Genomic DNA, 18,927 nt, shown 5'->3' on the forward strand with positions numbered 1-18,927 from the left:
CCTGGACCAAGGGGGCAGCCCCACTCAGTTGCCAGTTCCACGGACAGACTGTGAGCCCATCAGGCTCCCTGATATGCAGGGGCCATCTGGAGCTGTGTGCTGTGCACCTCCTCTGTGCTCCATGCCCAGCCCTGGACTGCTCCAGGCCTAGGCATAGACTCTGCTGTATCTGGAAGAAGAAGAGGAAAGGCTGTTGTCCTGGAAAGAGCCGGCTGTCATCGGGTGGCCTGGCAAGCACTTGTCTACAATGTGGGTTGGAGTCCTGTTTTCACCAGTAACTCTTCAGTAACCTTATATCTCTGAGCCTCAGTTTCCTCTTCTGTAAAATGTAAACTTTACAAATATTTTGTGCTTGCTACTACCCAAGTGCTACCTTAAGTATTGAGGACACAGTGGAGGACAGTGGGGACAAGAAGGGCCTTGCCCTCATAGAAATAAACCTCACAAGGTCTTAGGAAGATTCCATGAGATAATGTATGCTTAGCATCTTGTCTGACCAAAGTGGGTGCTCACTATTTGTTAGTTCTAGTGAGTTTTCCTCCAAAGATGGTTGAAAATCTTTAAAAGCATGCCCTTTCCCACCTTGATCTGTGCACGTGCATTTCTCTGCCTAGAAGGCTCTTCCTCGCTCCCTTGGACTAGCTAACTCCTGTCCATTTGGTTCTCAGTATCAATGATCACTTCCTCAAGGTAGCACTTCCCAGACCAAGTCCAAGTTTAGGTCCCCCGTTGTGCATTCTCATGGCAACTGGCACTATAATTTGAGGTATTCATTACTTTGGTACCCACTACTTGTTTAATCTGTTTTCCTGACTAGATTTTAAACTTGGTGTAGACAGCATCCATGTGTACCTGAAGTCTCAGTGCCCAGCTTTGAGATTCTCCATAAATATCTGACCAGCTGACTGGCTCACATTTGAAGGGGTGTTCCTTTCTGAATGAGATAATTACACTGGACCAGAAAAAAAGAATCTGGCCCACCAGGAATGCACAGGTCCTTTCTTTCTTCCTTCTGTTCTCTCTCCTACCATGAAGAGAAGGGATGGCCAAGTCAGGGTACAAAGGATGGCACATTTGGTTCCCCAGTGTTAATAAGCACTTGCCCAGCACCCACTCAGGGGCCGGCCTGCTGAGAACAGGACAGCCAGGGTCTTCTCTGATACCGTGTACCACAGTCACATCCTCATCTGCTCTCCCCACCAGCCAGGGGGCATGACTGAAAGGAGGAGGTCTTGTCTCTGGGAACCATAGATAGTAAAAGCCTGGAAAAATGAAAGCCAAGGCCATAAGACTGGAATGATATCAGCGGCAAAAATGTAACCATGTTGATGTTTCACTCTGTCACCCCGTGAGAAAGATGCCCCCAGCATCAGTACCTTGAGGATGAGATCTTGGCAAACACACAGCCATTTAAATGTGACTCCCTGGAAATGTGAATGCTTTTGCCCTTTTGTGCCCTGTGGGACTTAACAAAGCAGCAATGTGACCTGACCCCAGTGATTTTCCTTTGGCCAAAATTCAGAGCTGCACTTCCCCCATCATTCCTGCAAGTCCACCATATGAAACTACAAGGCAGTCCTTGATGCCAAGCCTTTCCATCCTTCATGTCTTTGCTCAGACTGTTCCTTCAGCCAGAAGTCCCTTCCTTCCTTATATAAATATCTGTCAAATCTCAATACATTCTTCAAGACTAAGATGAACTATCACTTTACCTGTAACGCCTCTGACCACTTGCCTTCCTCTAAATTGGAGTTAGGTGCTTTTAATCATAACCCTTATGGGAACATAGCAAGGTTATTTTTGGATTTTTCTCCGCACTAAACGGACAAAAACCAAATCTTATTCATATTTTTATTCCCTTCAACTAGTATAGTGCCTAGCACATTGTAGGTGCAGAACGAATGAAAGGCAGAAATTCCAGGATTGGCAAGGTGTGTCCTGGACAGTGGGTCAGCCAGAATGCCCAAGGGCAAGTGCATGTGCCAGAAACTACTAGCAGGTACTTTTATGGACAGACTGTTGAAACAATGAGAAGCCACTCAAGACTTGTGGGCAAGGAAATGGCATGAGGAAGGAGTAATTTGGGTACATTCTTTGTAGGCATAGTGGGGTATGATGAGATTAAAGGAAAAAAGTCTTAAACCTATTCTATAGATGAGGAAACTGAGACTTGGGAAAATTAAGTGATTTGGCAAAGGGCACACAGCTAATAAGTAAAGGAATCTAGCTTAGAATCCAGATCTAATTTCAGAGTTTGTGTTCTTAAATACTGTGCAAAAACTCAGTCAAATCTGCAAACACCACATGGAATTGGGATCCTTTAGATCTTCAGAGAACACTCTCCTGGCTGTGTTAAGTTTGACTCCAGAATGTCACTAAACCTCACTGTGCCTCAGTTTCCTCTTCAGTAAAATGAGGAACGTTGAGCTAGCGTGACTCTAAGGCCACTTTTAGGCTCTGAGATGCTGTGAGTCCATGTAGAATACAAATGGACTTCCTAACCCAGAATTCAACTCAGTCAAAACTAAGTGCACTTGTGTATTGGCCATGGAAAACTTTTTCATGGGTTGCAATCATGACTCCAACACATAACAAAAGTTATGAAATATTATCTCAGGGGTCTAATTGTTCTTCCCAAATGAGTATTTAAAATATGCTCAGGCATTAAAGTATAACTTTTCTGAACTCACAGAAAGCGTCTATTTATCTGAGTAGTCTGCTTCAGTCACAGCAAAGTGTCCACTCAATCTCCAGGTAATTCTGAATCTCACTGAAATCAAGTTAAGCACTGCATTACCCAAACCTGTAGCACTCCCTCCCCCAAACCTGTAGCACTCCCTCCTACCCCTGCCTCACCCCATCACTTAAGTCTTAGTCAGTCATACATACAAGTCTCTGACTTCAGGCTGAATCTTAGGGTGGAACACATCTGAAAATGTCTGTGTGGTTCAGAATGAACTCTGACATGAAAAGTTCCCACCCATAGCACTGAATAACATCCTGTTGTTTTGGTTGTTGGTTTTGTTGTTGTTGTTTTGTTTTCCGTCAAATCTGCGCAATAACTCCTTTGATTTGACTTTCATTTGGAATGATCTGCCCAATGCCATTTTTCTGAAACATTCAGAACAAGATACAAACTCATTATAGTCAGCTACATAGAGTGGACCTTTCAGAGCATAAAGAAACATCTGTCTTCTGTGGTGCCTGAAAAATAGGACTTTCAATAGGGTACTTTGTAGAACACTAATGCTTTAAAGGGCAAGAAATCCATTTCTGACTAAAATTTCAATAAGTACGTCTAACAGAATATTTTCAAAGAGCATTTCAAAGGCCACTGTGGCAGAGTGGTTAATAAGAACATAATCTCTACATTCAGCCAGACCTGGTTCAAATACTTCAAGTACTCTGACATACACTAACTGTGTGATCTTGGAAAGTTACTTAACCCTGATAATTTTAGGTTTTCTCAGGGATGTAAAGTAGAAAGAATATTAGTATGTACCCCAAGAGATATTATTTTCAAAGAGACTGACACATAATACAGTGTTAAATAAACATCAGTTGCTGTTCCTATTTTGTTATTGGTGCTGTTAACACTAGAGGCAGAATGGCCTGATTCCTGATGCAGCTGAAAGAGCACAGGATCTGGAATTAGAAGACCTGACTTTGCACTTCACCACTGTCACTTACCGTTGTATGACCCTGGGGAAATCACCAAATGCTTCTCAACTCAGCTTCCTTATTGTAAAATGGAAGATAAAAACAACTCACTCACAGATAACAACTGTGAGTTTCAAATGAGGTGATTCATGTGAATTTACTTCTCCAACTACTAAACTCTGTAAGTATGCATTGTTTACTATTGTTACTGCTATGGGCTGAATGTTTGTGTCACCCCAAAATTCATACATTAAAACTCTAATCCACAATGTGATGGTATTAGGAGATGGGGCATTGGGAGGTAATTACATTTAGATGAGGTCATGAGGATGGAGCCCCTATGTTGGAATTAGTGTCCTTATAAGCAGAAGTGATTAACAGGTCTCTTTCTGTCATGTGAGAATACAGCGAGAAGTCGGCTGTTTCCTATAAGCCAGGAAGAGGGCCCTCACCAAAAATTGAATCTGCCAGTATTTTGATCTTGGACTTCCCAGGCTCTAGAACTGTGAGAAATAAACGTGTTGGTTAAGCCACCCAGTCTACATTTGTTATCACAGCCTGAACTAAGGACTATTAAGAACACCAGAACTGAAAAACATCTCTTTTTTTTTTTTTAACAATCACATAAGGAAGCATTTATTTGAGGTTTAACATGAAATCATACAAATAAAATTTATATAAACACAAATCCACATAGAGTCATAACACAAGGGACAAAGTAAAAACAAGAAAAACTAATTGGTGGCTATATACAGTTGGACACAGTTGTGCCTTTTACACTAGGAAAGTCTTTTACAACATAATCATCTTCGATCAACAGAAGACCAGTCTTCAATGTCGTCCTGCAAGATGAGTCACTTTAGCATCTCCTCCTGTTTTCTCCAGTGTCCTCCTTTAGTATGGCTGGTAATTGTCTTGGTGATTGCCACCCCCTTGAGATGCCTTGCCATAAGGGCTCTGCTGGCCACTGTAGTCTGCATATCCCTGTCCATATCCATAGTTCCCATAGTTATACCCAGTATAATCATATCCACCATAGCCACTACAGTTTTGATCACCACCACAGGCACTGTTGTAATTTCCATATCCTTGATCATAATAGTTATTAAATACTTGTTTCCAGTTTTGGCCCTGACCTCAGCCATGACCCCTAGTACCTCCTCATCCACCAGCTGCAGTACCTCATCCTCCTTTTTGTTGTTGCCGTTGCTGCCTATATACCTCTTTGGGTTGGGCAACTTTGATTTCACACTTCCCAGAACCAATCTGATGATATCTTCTTTCTAACAATTTCTTTACTGGTTCTTCATCTGTGTATGTGATAAAACAAAATCCTCTTCTTTTGTTTTTGTATCCATGGGAAGTTCAATATTTTCAATCTCTCCAAAGGCTCCAAAATATTCTTTAATTTGTTCTTCAGAAGTATCTGGGCTCAATCCACCCACAAAAACCTTTTTGGGGGGTTCTTTCCCTTTTAAATCTTTGGCCCTTTTGGGGTCTACTAATTTGCCATCCAATTTGTGTTCTTTTAGTTCCAAAACCTTATCAACAGTAGCAGCATCTTTGAAAAACACACATCCTAATCCTCTTGATCTTCCAGTGACTGGATCAGTTTTAATTGTGCAGTCTACAACTTCCCCAAGTTGAGACAAATATTCAGTCAGATCTTTCTTGCTTGTATCCCAGCTCAAGCCTTCAATAAACATTTTACCGTCATTCTGCTGATTCTTGCTCGAGTTTATCTTGGATCACTCTGCAAATTCCTCTATGTTGCTGTACTTGTTCATGTCCTCCATGGTGGCGGAGTTGTTGGTGGGGGGGTGTTGGCTCATGGTCCGGGTTGTGGCAGTAGTGCCATCTCATTTTTTTCTTTAGAAATTTTCACTTACGAAAATCCTCATGATATGCTCAAGTAATTTTAACTGATTTCCACTTAGCCACAAAGTAAGGATTCCCTGTATAGACTAAGGTAGCATCAGGCATAGATTGTCTGCCTTCCCCAACAAAGCACTATCATCTCTGAGTGCTTGTCTTAGATCTGGCCTCTGTGAACATTTAAAACATGTCCTAGTCAAGAGCCAGCATGTCTGGGGAGCCGCTGAGACACAGAAGTGCTGTTGATTTGCCTATCGGGAACTGCTTTAGATGTTGTAAATGTTAATTTTTCGGATTTAATCTCCCTTCCCTTCCTAGAGCATTCAAAACAACTGGCAATTTAGCCACCCTCCTGGGTACCTGATCCCCTTTGTCCTTTCCCTAGGGTGGAAATCACTGGGCTTGGGATTTTCATACCAGGCAGACATAAGTTTGAATCCCACCTCCTCAACTTTCCAGCTGTGTTACCTTGGGCAAGTTAAGTAACCTTTCTACACCTCCGTTTTCTCGTCACAAAATGGTGTACTAATCCATTTCTGTTGCTTAAAACAAAATACATGGAATTAGGTAATTTATAAAGAAAACAAAATTTATTGCTTACAGTTTTGGAGGCTGGGAAGTCCAAAATCCAGGGAACACATTATGTGAGGGTCTTGGTGGTGGTGACAGTGACCCAGTGGTCGCATATTTCAGAAAATGGTGGAGCAGAGAGAGCAAACTTCTCACTCACTCTATTTTTAAAGCCCTGACCACCATTATTAATTCATTCACAACGGCATGGTCCTACAATCTAATCACCTCTTCAAGGCCCCACCTTTCAATTACCATAATAGAATTTCCCACCATCAACAACTACAGTGGGAATTGTTTGGCAGGGATATTCAACCCAAGGCAATGGGGAAGAATAATAACCATCATCCAGGGTGGTTGAAAAATTAAGACAATACAGCACATTTAAAATTCTTAGAGTCATATCTGACACCCAGTAGGTACTCATCAGCTTCACCTTCCTTTCCTTGATCCTTCTTCTTACCCACTTCTCAATCACTATACTTGATTATTGATCCCTCCCTGGAGCCTCTGGTAAGGTGATCACTAACAGAGTCCGTAGCTAACGTGAGCCTATAACAATGTGTCCCTAGAGAAACATTAGTCAATGTTCCTAAACTCAAACTCTTGACCCAGGTCTTTACAAATGCTTGAAGCTTTGAGGTATCTCAATAAAAACAATTGGCTTAATGCAGCCTTGTAACGCTAAGGTCAAGTGTTCAGTTCCTTGTGCCAGCCAGCCACCAAAAATAAATAAAAACAAGACTCATTGAATATTTTTGCTAATTGGGTATTTGAAAATACTTGATTTTTGTGTGTGTGTATGTATGTGTGAGCTTGGATATTTGCAAAATATCTCTAGTGGACGCACGGAAAACTAGTAACACTCTATTTTTGTGCATGTATTCCTATTCAAGTATCAATTGCTTTAAAAACATTAGTGATGATGTAGTAAGTTCTTGATTTAGGCACTCCAGTATGAGTTCCCTAATGCCTTAAAGATTAGTATAGCCTCCAGAACTTTCTAATACATGAGGATTGTGGTTCTTGATGCTGAAAACCACTGTCAGAGCCAGAAGAGGAGGTTCTAACTCTGTGGCCTCTTTGTTATAGAATGTTTATAACCTCTTTCCTTGAGATGTGCAAAGTAACTATTTGTTAACAATAATAGTAGTAACATATACCAACAGCTTTCTATGTGTCAAGCATTGTTCTATGTAGCTTCACAATTACTTGAAGTTAATTTTCAAAACAACCTTATAAGATGAATCATGTTATTATCTGTATTTTACATATTAAAAAATGGAGTCTCAGAGAGTTTCCTAACTAGCAAGTGACAGAGCTGAGATTCAAATCTGTTGTATTATAGGTTTATTATAAGAGGCATGGGACTGTTAAAAGGATTAAATAAATTAATACATACAAAATGCTCAGAACAGTATTGGTATGGTAGCCTCCCCACTAAGTGCCAGCATTAACATTCTGGAGTCAGGGAGGCATTTTGTAAGTTAGAAACATGATTGAGTCAACAAAAGTACATGAAGTCACTTTAATAAACTGAAATGTAAGGTCCCATTTATTCTGTGACTAAAAGCTCTGCATTTTTCAAGATATTTCTCCCTTTGCTTTATTTTCCATATATGCCACTTCCTAGAAGACCTCCTGCCACTAATTCCAAGTTATTTGTGTCCCATTCCCCACCCTTTTCATGCTTTTCCATCACAGAGAGAGATTTTTAACATAACAATCAGAGAAAGGTAACATTTTAAAAATGTACCTGTTGGCATGACTATCTACACAAGCAAAGTTTGTGGGTACAACATTATTGGTACTATTGGATCTTTGCTTTGTGGTTTTTATTGAGTGGTGTTTCTACCTGTGGGAGGCAAGAGCATGTGGAGCACAGAAAAAGTCTGAGATCCTCCCTCTGCCTCCAACATGTTTGGGAATAGCAACTACATAACTGCTCACTATATAAAGCAAAGAAACAAGTACTATCTGAGCCTGACTGAGTGAAAACACCATGTTTCTGTGGTCGAATGTCAGGCTCACAAAAATATAAACCAAGAAAAGAAAATACCTCTCTAATGCCTCTAGAACTGCACTGTTCAATATGATTGCTACTAGCCACATGTGGGTATTAAGGTCGTAAAGTGTGGCTTGTTTGAATGGAGATGTTTGATAGGTGTAAAATACACATTGGATTTCAAAGAATTAGTTAAAAGCAGAATAAAATATATCAACATTTTATATTGATTATATGTTGAAAGAATAATATCTTGGCTATATTGGTTTAAATAATATATATTATTACAATTAATTTTATTGTTTTCTTTTTACTTCTTAATATGTGGATACAAGAGAACCTAAAATTATGTATGTGGCTCACATTATATTCCACTGGGGAGTGCTGCTCTAAAGCCTAAACTTTACCTTGACCTGACCCTTATGTCTATAGTACTGTCTCTGGTAACATTAATACATAAAGTGACTAAATTCAAGTCTGGAAATAGGAACATTTATTATGTAACAACTAAGGATACAGAGTTCTTGTCCTTACAAAAAAGAAAGCAACCTAAGATTCATTGAGCTCTACTATGAGCCCAGCCCTGGGCATCCCTGCAGGCTAGTATTATAATTTCTACTACTCAGCTCACCTCTAGCCTTCAAGGCCTCCTCCGCTGGGGCTTCTTCAAACTTGTATGAGCAAAGGCATGCTCTTCCTTGTGGTCTTTTCTACACCCTTAGTCATAAGTACACTCTTTCTGACTCTAGCCTGTAACTATCCTAAAAAAAAAAAAAAAAAAAAAAAGTCAAGTAGGTGAGTGGATGTGTGTTTTTCTACATTGTATGTTCCAGTGCCAGGACCTTATAATTTGTGAACCTTTGAAAGTTTATTAGATCATGAACTACAAGGAGATAATAGTGCCATGGTAGAAAGGCTCAGAAACTGAGTTACTTCTCAACCAGCTCAGCTTCTCACCAGATAGCATCAGCAGAGATTACTCTTATTTTTTCTGAAGACAAAAACAGTAGTCCTTTTAGATTTATTGCATTTGATCTGTTGTTTGAATGGTAATATATTTTCATTTTATCCATTTGGATTTCTAATTGGCACCTCAAACTTAACATGTTTAAAACTGAATTCCAGATTTCCCTTCCCCTCCCATCTGTTCTTCTTACAGTATTCTCTGTCTTGGAAAACGGACACTCCATTCTTCCCAGAAACCAGGCTAAAAACTTTGGAGTAGCCCTTGGCTCCTCTCTTCCTTTCACACCCCCACATCCAATCTGTCAGTGTATAGTTTCAGATCTCCCTTCAAAATAATGTATTAGGCAGAATTCAGCCACTTCTCACCATTTAACACCAATTGCCCTGACACAGACCATCATGGGGTCTACCTTCAATTACTGTGATAACACTCTAAGTTTGTCCCCTTCAGTCTACTGTCAGCACAGCAGCCAGAGTAGCCATGGTACAACTTAGATCATATCACCCCTCTGCTCAAAACCCACCAGTACGAGAGCGGCCACAGTCTATTCTCTTGGGTGGTGCCCAAAGCCCCACACGCACTGACTCCAGCCATATTGGACTCATTAGTGTTCCTCAAAAGCACCAGGTAGTCTCCCACCTCAGGGCCTCCACCCAAAATGATTTTCCTCCAGTGGCCATTTGGCCCACTCTCACCTCTCCTTTAGGCCTTTTCTCAACTGCATCTTCTCGTGAGGATTTCCCTGACCAGGCTTTTAAAAATTTGTCATTGTTCTGCCCCAATACTCCCTTCCTCTGCTTTATTGCTCTTCATAACACTCATGCCTAGCTGATATATTATGTCTTCCACTCATTTGTTTATTATTTATCTTCCCCCAAATAGAATATAAATTCCACAGAGGTGGGAATCCTATCTTATTCATTGCTATCTCCCCAGTTCCTAAAACAGTGCCTGGCACAAAATAGATGTTCAATAAAGTATTTGGTAAATGAATGAATGAGATTTTCAGATGAGGAAAATGAGGCAAGAGGAAGCTCAGTTTTAGCCCAAGGTCACAGGGCTAATAAGGTGAAGAGTCAGGATTAGAACTCAGGTCTGTTTGGCTCCTGAGCATGGGCTCATTCCACTCTCTCAATCTGGTTCAGGAGATAAAAGGGGGGCTCTGATATCCAAGCACCGAGCTGGCAGGCTGTGACATGCTGTGGTGGAAGCACACACCAAGGTTCAAGTGTAAATCCTGTTGGGAGTACTGAGCTGAAACAGAAACAACATTTTGGCAGCACTGTTGACAGTCACTGAGATTAGGGAAAGTAATGTGAAGGCATCTGCTGAAGCTCTCCAGTTTTAAGACTGGCTTTAACTATTTTTCTTTCGGCTGTAGCTTTCTGGGATAATGGATGTACCATATGTCTGTATCCCCACATTCCCATACAAATTAGGAAACTAAAAATGCCAGATGATTGAAACAGACTTCTGCTTGTTTCCATGGAAAATCAACTGCTGTGAATTCTTACAAAATGAAAGGGAGAGTATGTTCAGTCAGAGGTGTTCTCTGGCAAGTAGATGCACTCTGCCTGCAACCCAGGTCCCAGTCCACAGGCTGTTCCAGATTTTGGCCCAGATGAGATGCTGTCCTGGGCTTCCTCCCCCACTGGTGGCCACGTGAGACTGAGAAGGTCAGTTGTCATGTCCTACTTCTTTGAGCTTCCACTACCAGGGGGCTGGGTGCTATACTGCAGGCCCTCAATGTTGGGTCCTCAACAAACCACACTGGGGTGGGCCTCTTACTAATGACAAATAGATACTTAGTAACGTAGGACCCCCAGCCTCATCCTCCCAGTGCAGTTTCAGCATGTTTAGAGCCCTCTAGCAGGTCTTCTGGAGGACAGAGGAGAGATACCATCAAGGATTCTTGCTAGAATTGTCACTGCTGGCTATGTAAAACCAGAGTTAATTGAGGGTGTTGGGAGAGTGTTTCATAAAACATAGCCAAATGTGCCTGGGGTGACTGTGCCAAGGATAACTCTAGGAGGCTGTGATGATTACCTGTTCCTGCCTGCCCCAGAATTAGCACCAATTTGCCTTAAAGAGATAATCTTGAGGGAGGAGGCTGCAAAAAGATTTCATTGTTATCTTGCCAGTGAAAATCTCTGACTTGTGTGGGGAAAATTGGTTCAGGAGCTGACTCTAGCCTAACTTGGGGGTTGATAAATACCAACCCACCCCATCTTGCAAGCTGAGAAAGGAAAGATAACCTTTCTTTGCTTTCTTAAACCAAAGTGTGACTCAGGCATGCCATAGTGAGGCCCAAAGCTGGAAACTAGGCAGTAAAAAGGAGCAGAGAGTTTAAATTTGGATTCAGACAACCCTGAATGCTAACGTTTGTTCTTTAACTTACTAGTTATAAGACCGCAGGGAATTCTGGGCCACAGATTGAGTGTCTACAAAGTGAGGATAATACCCATCCCTCAAGGAGGTTATGAGGATTAAATAAGCTGACATAAGTAAAAGCTCTCATCCCAAGCCTGGTAGGCAGTAGGCGCTCAGTGCCTTGTGACCTCTCTTTTCTTTCCCTGTGTTGCTAGGTTTTACTGCCAAAATTGGAAACAGCTTAGTGAGCAATAAAAGGCAGTGCCCTTTCTTCCCCACACACCACTATTACCAGTACCAGCAACTTGATTCTTCTCAGAATTGCTATCTAGGATGTAGACAGAGCAGAGGACACAAATCTTCACATATAACAAACCCATTTACTTGAAACTCATCAGCCAGGCTTGGTTATCTTGCCTAGGGAGAATGTTTTTCAGAGAAACTAAGTGGCAAAAGGATACTCGTGTTGCCTTTTTCCAAAACAAACCATTAGTGGGACCTTGAGGAATTAAGACCACACATCAAATGCATTTGCAAATGCCTTGCCCTAGGCTAGTGAAAATATTTTGACTCCTCTTGTCTTCAAATGACTCATGGGCATGATTAGCATGAGGCTATCCTATCAGGTTCTATGTAAACCAGATTAGAGGAAGCAGTACTATCATTTGGGGTCCTGGAGAGGCCTTTAGTAAATCGGTTTTTCCATTATAGCTATGCTATTAAAAATTGTGCTCTGGTTACTTTACCTTCTTCTATAGATTCCAGTAATAACTACTTAATACTGTCTTTGTTCTGTTTCCACCCAAAATTAATTCTGAAACAAGCTACTCAGAGTTGGCACAGACTCCACACTTTAAAAGCAAAGTCCTCCATGAGACTGCCCTCACTTCAGATGCCAGCCATAAGTCTCAGGAGGTCCCCAGGTCACCCATACTTCTGCCCAACTGGCTACAAATTCACAGGTTTCTATGGCCCTCTCAAGTTCAATAATTCACTAGAATGACTCAGAACTCAAGAAAGCGCTGTACTTGTGATTATAGCTTTATTATAAAGGATATATCTCAAGAGCAACCAAACGAAGAGACATATAGAGCAAGGTCAGGGAGAGAACACAGAGCTTCCATACCCAACTTCACTACCAGGGACTCAGGGAACAACCCCCTCCCAGGACTTTTATTTGTTCACCAACCAGAAAGCTCCACTGATCCTCAGTGTCCAGAGTTTTCACTGGGCTTTTATTACATATACATGACTGGTTAAATCATTTGCCACAGAATTAAACTCATTAAACTCTTCAATTTTCAGCTCCCTCCTCCTCCCATTTGAGTTTTTAACTCAGGTCTGGCTGGTCTAAGGTTCTAACACTCTAATCACATGGTTGGTCTTTCTGTTAACCAGCCCCTATCCTGAAACTGTCCAGAAGCACACCGTGAGTAACCTCACTAGCATAACATAGACACTCCTATCACTTGGAAAATTCTGAGGGTTTTAGGAGGTCTGTGCTAGGAATCAGGGAAAATGACCAAATATGTTCTTTATTATAACACAGTCTCCTATTAAGATTTATAAACTATCAGGGATTTGAGTTTAAGCTTTTTCCTTTGGGCAGTGGGGAGTCACTTAAAGCAAGTGGGAATTATTTATTGAACAGCTACTATGGACCAGCCATTCATAGTATATGTTCTGAAAGCAGAACTTTTGGAAGATAGATCAGGCAATTGCATGGAGGGTGGTCTGGATGAAGCTAAGACAGGGGGAGACTGGTAAAGAGGCAGTGGCCACTGTTTAGGCATAAAGTGATGAGAGAAAGTGGAGGAGCAGACATGGACAGGGAAAGGGAGTATAGGGAGGGTTTGAGAGAGATTTTGAAGAAACATTTCAACTTCTTTAAAGTTTTATCTCCATAACAAAATATTACACAATGGATAGAAGTGTTAAAACTGCTTGAAGAGCTAAAACTACTTTCTAAAAATATTCAAGTAATATTGAGAAAGAAAGTGGCTCCCCTGTGATTTACATAGCTTTGTGTCCTAAACACTAAAAACTCAACTAACTGAAAAGATCTTAGTACCCCTGTCCTGATCTTTCATACCATACTCCCATTGATTCTTCTGAACAAAACATTAACTCCCTTTGTCTTCAAATGACTGACCTTTTTCTATTTTTAAATTAATGTTCATTATTATCTTTTAAACAACCTTTTAATCTTTGTTCACTTTAGAGTACAAGGCACTCCCTCCCCCGTAGATCACAAATTTATAAAGGAGCTTGGGGGGAATCTTGGGATGTGCCTCTGTATAAATCATGTTAAAACTGGCTATTTCTTCCTTTATGCAGATTTCAGTAAATAATAAATGTCATGTTTCAAAATTCTGTGTGTTTCTTTTCCACAAAAGTAATTAGGACATTGAATCATTCATACCCACAGAAATTCTGCAATATGACATAAATTTTAGATAAGAATTTCTCAAAAAAATTTCATGGGTTTAAATTTGGGCAGAGGGGAAGATAAATGATTATTTTAATGTATTATGGTTAATATGTTAAATTGAAATAAAAACAAAATGTTTTTTAAATTACATATAGTTAATTTAGCTAATAAGTACTTGTGTTTATTTTTTAAACATTTTTTATTATATATCAAGCTACAGTATATTGACTTAAGAAAACTGGCAACTGGAAGCTCTTCATGTTTGGCAATATACTTAAAAACTTAAAAGAAAGACTCCTTTGGCATTATATTAAAATAATTAAATCAAATTAACAAATAATTTTTTAACCTGTACTATATGGGAAATATGAAAAAATATAAAGTATTTTAAAAGAGAGTAAGCATTTAGTTGTTAAATGCTAATAAAAACTAACATTTATCTTATGTTACAGTGTATCAGGCTCTGTTGTAATACTTCATGTGTATTAAATCATCTAATCCTCACAACCGTATTATAGACACTGTAATTACCCCCATCTATCTATGAGGAAACTGAGGCTCAAAGAGAGGTTAAGCAACTTGTACTAGCTCTCATAGCTATAGAAGATTAAAATGATAATTAACAGTATAAATAGTAGATAATTAGTATAAATAGGTAATTAATAGTAATAAATAGGAATGAGAGTTTCTCAGTTCCTTTGCGCTCCTATGACAGAATATCTTAGACTTGGTAATTTATAAAAAACAGAACTTTATTGCTCACACTTCTAGAATCTGGGAAGTCCAAGCTCAAGGTGCCGGCAGATTTAGTGTTTGGTAAGGGTTTATTCTCTGCCTCATAGATGGTGCCTTCTTGCTGGGTCCTCATATGTCAAAAGGGAGGGACAAACTCCCTCAGTCCTCTTTCATAAGGGAACTAATCCTATTCATGACAGTGAAGCCCTCATGACCTAATCACTTCCCAAAGGCCCCACCTCTTAACACCGCCACATTGAAGATTAGGTTTCAACGTATTAATTTTGAGGACACACAAACATTCAGACCATAGCAAAAAGTTTACAGAAAAGAAAGTGTTAGAAAAAATTTTATGGATATAGAATCTGAAATGGACATTTAGAAACTGATGGAATTTGAAGAGAAAGACAGTGGAGAGATGAGGAGAAAAGGGATGTAAAAGAAGTTAGAAGATGATATTAAGACATGTGCAAAATCAAGGAGGTTGTAAAGAACTATAAACCCAGCAAAGCCATGTGCACATTTGATTAGAGTGTCCCTCAAAGTGAAAAACTGCAGTTTAGGAAGGTAGTTTTGGCACAAAACATTAGGTCTGTAGGAATTCAGTCATCACATATAAGTTATGAAAACATGCTAGCACAGGTTAAAATAAAGATAGATCCAACTACTTTCAGTTAAGGAATTTCAATACTTCCTTCCAGATACTTGAGGCCTCACAAAGGTCAGGAGATAGATTCATACTTGCTTCTTTTCAACCCCTAGATTCATTCTTGATTAGAGAAACAAAGGTACAAAGTTCCACTCAACTCTGTTGTTCAAGGTCCTAACAGGAAGAGAGAAAAGTATCCACCAATTTCCACAAAAGTCGTTCAGCAAAGACCATGATGACTCATTTTCTTGTGAAAATGGTGGTAGGAGATGCCAGAAGTTCATCTTGCCTTTGTATCTGAAATTTGCATGATACTCTTTGTCTTCAGAGGCCAGAACACTGAATAAATCTAACACTGCAGAGAGTTTTGTATGAAATTTTCCTATCACTAGTTTTAGAAAACATTTTAGAGTTTCAGAGGCTGACAGCATTCTATAAATGCTGTATATTAAATAATTTCCCCATCATCCTAAGAAATAGTCACCCAAGGTTTTTAAAATTCTTTTTGCCTTAAAGGACTCAGAAGTCCCCCACCATTCCCCACCTCCACCTTCCCTGAGATACTGGACCAGGCTGAGCTGCCAGTCTGACCTGAGGAGAAACATTGTGATGTGCCTATTAGTCAAGGTAGAGTCACAATATGCCCATTGGGGGACTATGGCAATTGGGGGGCAATTTGGGGGCTGGCAGTAACATCCTCCTGATCATGAAAAATGGGAACTTGCTTAGGTAAAGAAATAGTAACTTTAAAAATATTTTTGCGGGCCAGCCCCGTGGTACACTCGGGAGAATGCAGCCCTTGGGAGTGCAGCGGCGCTCCCACCGCGGGTTCGGATCCTATATAGGAATGGCGACACCAAGCCAAGGGTTGCGATCCCCTTACCGGTCACAAAAAGACAAAAAAAATATATATATATATATATTTTAGCTTTTTCCTTCTACTTTGGATGCAGACTTAAAGATAATCACTCAATATCTATTGTGTATTTGTTTTAGGTTATTAAAAGATTTTTCAACTGCATTTTATGTTTGGAGTTTGGGATACATTAAAACCTAACGTGGAACATTTCAAGGTGGCTTAACTAGAATGTATGTCTCCCTTCTCAAAATGGGCTATACAAAATCTCCCTTTGCAGTCAACATGGGCTAATGATGCCACTAATTCACCCTTAATCATCCTGAAATACTTGTATATTTATTACAGAGAAATAAAAACTAAAACATTACATCTGGGAAGATAATAATCTAGGTATAAAACTCCAGAAAAGCAAGATAATTTATGTTTCTCTTTAGCATTCCAGAACAAATGACATTTTCAGCAGTTTTTAAAATTCTGATGTTATAAGACAAAAAGGGTGTGATATGAGAATGGACTTTAAAGTCAGGCTGTCTGGGTTCCACTCATGGCTCTGCCACTTACTAGTGGTGTGACTTTGGGAGAGTGGCATTACCTATCTGTGCCTCAGGCTCCCCATCTGTTAAATGGGGATAATGAAAGTTCCTATGTCATTGTGTTGTTATCTGGGTGAAATGCAATATGTAGGTACCTCAAAAAGTTCATGGAAAAATAAAATTAAAAGATAATATGAATCTTTTCATGAACTTTTTTTTTTCTTTTTTTTAAATTTTTTTAAAGATGACCGGTAAGGGGATCTTAACCCTTGACTTGGTGTTGTCAGCACCACACTCAGCCAGTGAGCGAACCGGCCATCCGTATATGGGAACCGAACCCGGGGCCTTGGTGTTATCAGCACCGCACTCTACCGAGTGAGCCACGGGCCGGCCCTTCATGAACTTTTTTTTTTTTGTCTTTTTCGTGACCAGCACTCAGCCAGTGAGCGCACTGGCCATTCCTATATGGGATCCGAACCCGCGGCGGGAGCATCGCCGCGCTCCCAGCGCAGCACTCTACCAAGTGCGCCACAGGCTCGGCACCTTCATGAACTTTTTGAAGTACGCTCATAATACATTTAAAATGTTTAAACCCATGCCTGGCATGGAGTTAGTCATCAACAAATGTTAATTGGCTACCCTGTTTGTGTCATTTAAATCACTGTAGCAAGTTGGTAGCCTAAATACTACAAATTTCCATGCTAGGTTGCTTCCAAACTAGTTACTGTGAAATTCTAAAGTCCCTGCAAATTTTTCAATACAAAAAAAATTTTGTTTTGAAATTGATCAGAAGCATTATAACAGTAAGCATAATTTTGAATCTGGTTTAGCCAATGAAATCAACAGTTAGGGGCCGGCCCGTGGCTCACTCGGGAGAGTGCGGTGCTGATAACACCAAGGCCCCGGGTTCGGATCCCATATACGGATGGCCGGTTTGCTCACTGGCTGAGCGTTGTGCTGACAACACCAAGTCAAGGGTTAAGATCCCCTTACCGGTCATCTTTAAAAAAAAAAAAAAAAAAAAAAAAAAAAAAAGAAATCAACAGTTAAAATGAAATGATATAAGATCACATATAAACAGACTATTGTCTGGAGCATTTCACAAGCTTAAGAATATTGTGGACATTTAAAAGATCAGGATGTTTTCATTCTGCTAAATGAGAACACAAGTTGTTTTCATGTTGTGGTAAAATGTTCCTCCCTTTGGTCACATGAAGCAATTCATCTTATTTGAACTCTAGTCTTTTCCTCTTTCTATATTGTTTTTGGAAGCAATCAGTGCAATTAATTCAGAAGTGCATGCACATGCATGTGCGCGCGCGCGCACACACACACGCGCGTGCGCACGCACACACACACACACACACACACACACACACACACACACACACACACACACACACCCATCCTTTGGATGTACCATGTAACATGGTACTTCCTTTTTACTGAGGATTAATTTTTAAAATCATTTTTAGAAACAGACAGGATACAAAATATTTTTAATGAAATCTTATGCTGTACATAAATTCATGGTGTCTTTTCTTTGAAATCCCCAAAACAGAGCACTTCTAATAGTTCTCTACTGAACTTTTCTCAGACGCAAGGATGGAAGTCTGTAAATGCTATGACAGGACTAGAGAAGCTTTCAGAGAATGTAGGAATAATAAACTCAGTTTCTCTTATACTCTCACTCAACAATCAACACAGAAGACTTCTGTGACTAAACGTGTGGGGTTTTTTCCCACCTATCAAACAAGCAATCTGCAGTGGGCACCAACTGGGTATCTTCTAAGTCAGTTCAACCCCAACACTACCTGGAGATCAGATCCCACAGGTTGAGGGCTCAGTCCCCCAAGACTGCTCCCCACCAACATCAGACACCAATCACAAACCCCAGGTTGTTTTACCTGTGCTTCTGACTGACCAACTATAAATTAGGGTTCCCACAACCCCTCCTTGAGCTCAATTAATTTGCTAGGGCAGTTCACAGAATTCAGTGGAACATTTATGTTTATTGTTTTATTATAAACGATATTACAAAAGACACTGATGAACACCAGATGAAGAGTTGGATAGGGCAAGGTATGGAGAAGGGGTACAAAGATTTCATGCCTTCCCTGGGTGCACCACTCTCCAGGAACCTACACATGTTCAGCTATCCAGAAGCTCCCTAACCCAGTCCATTTGGGTTTTTATGGAAGCTTCCTTACCTAGGCATGATTGATTAGATCATTAGTCATTGGTAATCAACTCAACCTTCAGCCACTCTTCCC

The 18,927-nt window shown here is 40.2% G+C and overlaps 1 pseudogene; it reads right to left on the minus strand.

The window, feature by feature from the left end:
• Positions 1-4,552: 4,552 nt before the first annotated feature.
• On the minus strand, positions 4,553-5,495 carry LOC134384829 (heterogeneous nuclear ribonucleoprotein D-like; annotated as a pseudogene).
• Between the last annotated feature and the right edge of the window lie 13,432 nt (positions 5,496-18,927).

The sequence above is a fragment of the Cynocephalus volans genome, chromosome 8, assembly GCF_027409185.1.
Source record: "Cynocephalus volans isolate mCynVol1 chromosome 8, mCynVol1.pri, whole genome shotgun sequence".
NCBI classification, from domain to species: Eukaryota; Metazoa; Chordata; class Mammalia; order Dermoptera; family Cynocephalidae; genus Cynocephalus; species Cynocephalus volans.